At 40.2% G+C, this 6,000-nt stretch overlaps 1 non-coding gene across 1 annotated transcript; it reads left to right on the plus strand.

The window, feature by feature from the left end:
• The first annotated feature begins 554 nt into the window (after window positions 1–554).
• Window positions 555–657, plus strand: LOC141425398 (small nucleolar RNA U13). The gene has a single exon (XR_012450444.1). It is a non-coding gene; the product is annotated as a small nucleolar RNA U13 (small nucleolar RNA).
• Window positions 658–6,000: the final 5,343 nt, after the last annotated feature.

Consider the following 6,000-nt stretch of genomic DNA (forward strand, 5'->3'; position numbering starts at 1 on the left):
CCTATAGAAAGAAAGATATCTGCTCATGTAACAGCACTATGGAAATATAATCCCCAGATCCAGATGATGCTCTTTGACCCCAAAGTGGGTCCAAGCATCAAAGGGGGGACTATGTCAGGAAGACAGGGAGGAGGAAGGTTGATAATGAGTGCTACAGTGAAACAAAGAAAAACCGGAGTTGGGAATGTTACCTGGGGCTAGACCAGAGAAGGGTCACTTGACCCAGAGGTTAAAGCAGCCAATGAAATAGCATGTGATTATGCATGGGACAAACTGTACCCCCTCATTTCTGTAACCTGCTCTAAATGGTATATAAGGAAGACCCCTTTTGTTTTTGGGGTTCAGCCTTTAGACTCAAGTCTGCTGAGCCACTGCCAGCCTGCTTAATAAACTTGCCTTCCAAAATCTTTGGTGTCCACTCTGTCTCTGTCTGAGCCCTCCTGCAACAATACCATTAATTGTAGCTACTAAGGAGGTAGAGATCAGGAGGACTGTGGTTCAAATGCACTAATGCAAATAGTTTGAGTGGCCCTATCTTTAAAATACCCACACAGATCTTTTTTGCATCATAAGTGTGATGATTGTGTGTTCACACATTTGCATGACATGCCCAGCCCTCAAACCTAGTTACAAGGTTGGTACTTTACCATGCTCACATAAAACAGAAACTACCCAACATGAAAAAGAGCTGCAGGAGTTGCCCAAGCAGTAGCGTGCCTGCCTAGCAAGTGTGAGGCCCTGAGTTCAAACCCAGTACCACCAAAAATGTAAAAAATCTTAAAACTGTTCAAATGAGTCAGACTGAGGGAGGATGTGGGATATTCTTCTGCATCTGAGTCACTTACCAGTGTGTCACAGGTGCCCCAGAGCTCTCTGAATCTCAGCAGTGACAGGCAGTTACTCCAGGCTACAGGACTCTTCTTCCCTTCCTTTGGTTCCTCTGAAACCTCCTTTTCAGAAAGCAGCATCTGATGAGATTCCTGAAGCTTCACCCACTCAATCCTGACTGACTGTTCACCTTTTTCCAGAGTAATTGGGTGAGTCAGATGTCGCTCCCTGAATGGGAAAGACTCACAAATGGTGTCAAGGTCTAGGACTCACTCTTGATCCACTGCACCACATTGATGATAGGTTTCTACTCAGTGAGCATCATAATCCTGAGTGTGAGGCAGGAAAGCATTCAATCTATTCCTGATGGTAGAAAATAAAAACCTGGAAATATTGTTTAGTAATATTTGGCCATGTCAACATTAGGAATTTGTTGCACAGTTAAAACAGCTTAGCTGCATGCACTGGTGCACACTACTGGGAAGGTTGAGTAGGGAGGTTCCATTTGAGCCAATGCCTTGGATACCAGCCTGGACATCATGCTGGAAAACATCTCAAATAAAGAAATGAATGAATAGGAAAGAAAGAAGGAAGGAAGGAAGGAAGAGAGAGAGAAAGGGAGAAAAAAAGAGAGAGAAGAAAGAAATATAAAAGTAAATAAATGCAGAAATGCAGAAATAAACACACAAAAAAGTATCCAGCAATAGAGAAGTCAATGTTATTTGAATCAACAGAAAATGTATTTAAGATGATCTCCATGCATCAGGACACTGGTCTTCCCCAGAGGTTCTCTTGGACCACAGATCACAAGGACAATGCAGTTCCCTGCCCCATTTCTAAACATCACAGCTTATGAAAACTCACCTCAACAATATCAAAGGAGGCATTGTGTAGAATTCTTGATGCAGTGATGATGGGAAATGTGAGGGACATACATTGCTCCACTCAATACTCTCTATAGCTCAGAAAGGTACAATGCTTAGTTTACTATACTCAGCTCTTATTGCATGAGCTATATAATATGAACTAAACTAGACCCAGTGTTTAAAGCATATCTGTTTCTCTTGATTCTGGATTCAGAGATAATTCACAATAAAAAGTATTTCTGAAACATCAGTGTATTTTTGCACTGTCTTGTTTCTTTGCTTAGACAAGGTCTCCTATGTAGCTCATGATGTCCTTGAACTCTGTCCTCCTCTCTCTGCCTCCAAAGTGCTGAGATTGCACCCTTGTCCCACCAAGTCAGGTTTAACTGGTATGTTTGGAATCAGAGACACTTAAATGAGTATTTTAATAATTAAGGTTGACTCTTTTCACCAAGATGGCACTGAAAGGGAAAAAGAAATCCTCTGCCCATGCGAAAGCTGAAGCCAAAGCAAAGGTTTGAAGGTGAAGAAGTCTGTGCAGAAAAACATTGACAGAGCCAAAATAAGAAGGTATGCACATCACACACTTTCATGCAGCCAAGATGCTGTAGCTCTGGAGGCAGCACAAATACCCTAGGAGGAGTGTCCCCAAGACACACAAGCTTTTCTGTCACATCATCACGTTTTCCCTCACAAATGAATCAACCATGAAGAGGATAGAATAAAACACCACATTTGTGTTCACTGTGGATGTGAAGGCCAACAAGTGCCAGAGCACAGGCTATGAAGAAGCTTTAGTACATTGATATGGTCAAAATCCTGATCAGGTCAGATGGGAGGAAGAAGGCATATGTTCACTGACTCCTGATTATGATGCTTTGGATGTCTCCAACAAAATTGGCATCATCTAAACGGAGTCCAGCTGAATAAATCTAAATATGCTTATTTTCACCATAAAAATGAATAAAGCTGTTCTAAAGTGATTTTATAAGTCTGAGAAGGGAGTGTTTCAACCTTTTAATTCTGTTTGAAACACCAAGTGATCAGGGTAGGAGAATTTTTTTACTTGCAGCATGATGATGGAACTTGGGTTCAAGCAATCCAGGAAGTGTTCTACTTCTGTGCTCCATCCCCAGCCTGAGAATCACTTTTACATTATTAGAAAATTCATTGCCACAGAGTATGGTGGCAAACACTATATGGAGGCAGAGACAAGAGGATTTGGTATTAAAATTCAATCTGTGATTCATAGGAGATCCTTCTTCAGAAAAAGAGTGGGAATCTAGAGGAGAGGGAGACAGAGAGAGAAGTAAAGCAAGGAAAACTACCATTTATATGAGAAAAACAAGTCTATAAGACTGGGAACCTGACTCAAGTAAGTGGTAGAGCACCTGCCTAACACACCCAATGGGTAGGGATTTTCAGGGAGTTTGGTCCCACTTATTTTCCCTCCTTTTGTGGTTCTTTCCACTTGACACCATGACAATTGTCATGTGTCATGGAACTATAGATTTAGCTTTCAGGTTGTTAATAACGAACTTTTAGATTGTCTGTAGGTCCCTCTGGCAACTTAAGAAGTCCTAAGAAGATCAAACACTTTCATTTAACCCATCAGAACAGGAACTTCTGAACTTCAGGCACCCTGTCCTCAAGATAAACTAGATTAGGGTTGTATGAAAATTCAGTTAGATCAACTAGGCGGTATTAGGTAACTGATCCTCAAAGCTCAAAGAATCCTAATTAGACCTAAATTGTAAGGGGAAGGTGAGGCCTAGAGTACTTACAGGACCCAAAGTGTAGTGATGTGCTCAGAAAAGACTTTGATAAGATAAATTTCATGTAAGCCCTAGAAGGGTCACAAGAAGAAAATTCAGCATGTCTACAAATTAGAAATTAAAACATCCTAAAAGAGGTGGGAACACATGCCTGTATTCCCAGAAACCAGAGGCAGAGGTAAGAGGAATGCAAATTCAGATTCAGCCTGGGAGACACTGAAAATTTCAAGCCAGTCTGGGTTACATAGTGAAATCCTATTTTAAGGAAGGAACACAATAAGGGCCTAGGGCTGAGTGATAAAGTGCTTTCCCAACATGCTGGAGACACTGAGCTGAAGTACAGAACCACCAAAACAAAAACAAAGAATTAAAAAAGATCTTCCAAACTCCTTCAAGGTTTAAGTTCAATGCTGAAGGAGTGGAGTACTTTCCTAGCATGCATGAAGACTTTATTTCAAAGTGTAGTACCATCAGAATAGAAAAAAAAAATTCTGAAAGTACAAGTCTTTTCACAAGAGAAAACCAGCAAACCATATAAACAAAGAAGAAAGAAAAATTTCTACAAGAAAACTAGAGGAAAAATAGGCAAGAAAAGTCTCTACCTTTCATTAATAACCTTAAATTTAAAGGAATTTAATTACCCACTGAAAGACTTATGATGATTGGATTGATTTTTTTAAAGAGGAAGGAAAAAAAAAGACTGGATCACCTGCTGTCTAGAAAGAACTCACTTACCCTGTAAGGGCATGCTCAGACAATGGGAAGGGATGGTACTATATTTTCCATGCAGTGGAAACCAAATGAGAGCAGGATGGCTAACCTTACATCAGATGAAGTAGACTTTAGATTTAAAAATAAAGAGAAAGGTTAAGAAGGTAAGCTATAATGATAAAGGGGTTAATCAAGACCGAAGATTCAACAATTGCAAATATCTGTGCACCACAGATATCTGAGCACCACAGATATCTGAGCACCACAATGTAGAAGGGAGATCTTACTAAATCTAAAAGCAGAGATAGACTACAGCACAATAATAGTAGTGGTCTTCAACATCCCACTTTACCAATGGACAGATCACCCTGAGGGAAAATCAACAATCATCAAACTGAAACTACCCTCTAGACCTAATAGACAGTAATAGAACATTCTCCCCACAGCTGCAGAACTCACGTTCTTCTGAACAGCACATGGAACATTCTCCAAAACAAATCATATGTTAGATCCCAAAACAAATCTTCACAAATAAACAATAGTAAAATCATTTCAAGTACTTTTTCTGACCACAATGGCATAACATGAGATGTCCATAGCAGGAACTCCATAATGTCAGCATTTTAGAATGGGAAACAGGAGCAGCCCAAGTTCAAGGTCAGCTTTGTGCTTCATCAAATTCCTGATCATCCTTATCCCCTGACCCTGTCTCCATGCCCCGCAAAGTAGAAGTTAGTAGTGATGGGAAACTTAGAGGACTGAAGGCTTGGCTCAGGCAGCAGAGCTCATGCCTAGTGAATGTGAGGCCCTAAGCGCAAACCCTTATACTTAAAAAAGGAGTGACAGAGAGAGAAAGGGGGAGTGGAGAGAAGAAAAAAGACAGGAAGGAAGGAAGGGAGGAAGGACGGAAGCAGGGAAGGAACATACAGGCCAATATCCCTGATGAACATAGATCTAAAATCCTCAAGACAATATGAGCAAAGAATCCAGCACACATCAAGGAGATTATTCTCTATGATCTAGTGAGATCCATCCCAGGGATGCAAGGATAGTTCAAGACCTGCAAGTCAAGAAATGTAACACTCTAAATCAGAAGAATACAAAAATATACCATTTCCGGTACAGATGCAAAAATAAGTAACATTTAACATTCATCCAGAATTTATTTGTTTATTTATTTATTTATTTATTTATTTATTGTGGCAGTGGAGATTTGAACTCAGGCCCTACACCTTGAGACACTCCATCAGCCCTTTTTTGTGATGTGTGTTTTTGAGATAGGGTCAGATGATCTATTTGCCTGGGTTGGTTTTGAACCATGATTCTCCTGATCTCCTGAGTAGCTAGGATTACAGGCGTGAGCCACAGGTGTCCTGTACTTGCTTTATTTATTTATTTATTTATTTTGGCAGTACTGGGGATTATACTCAGATCCTCAAGCTTGCTACACAAGGACTCGAGCAATTGAGACACTTCCCAGTCCATTTGATTTTGATGTGTTTTTATTTAGGGTCCTTTGCTTTGACAGGTGCATTTTTTTTTTAATTGTAGTACTGGGGTTTGAACTCAGGGCCTACACCTTGAGCCACTCCTGCAGCCCTTTTTTTTTTTTACAATGTTTTTCTTTTGAGATAGCAACTCTCTATTTGCCCAGGCTGGCTTCCAACTCCACCCTCCTGATCTAGGCCTACTGAGAAGCCAGTCTCTACTGTCTACCTTTCAGGGACATTTGTATAAATTTAATGCAATTTGAGGAAACATTAAACTACATCATGATAAAAATACCTTAAAGAAGCTTAACATCTTTTAATTTTTCAAGA

The sequence above is a fragment of the Castor canadensis genome, chromosome 7 (assembly GCF_047511655.1).
Source record: "Castor canadensis chromosome 7, mCasCan1.hap1v2, whole genome shotgun sequence".
NCBI classification, from domain to species: Eukaryota; Metazoa; Chordata; class Mammalia; order Rodentia; family Castoridae; genus Castor; species Castor canadensis.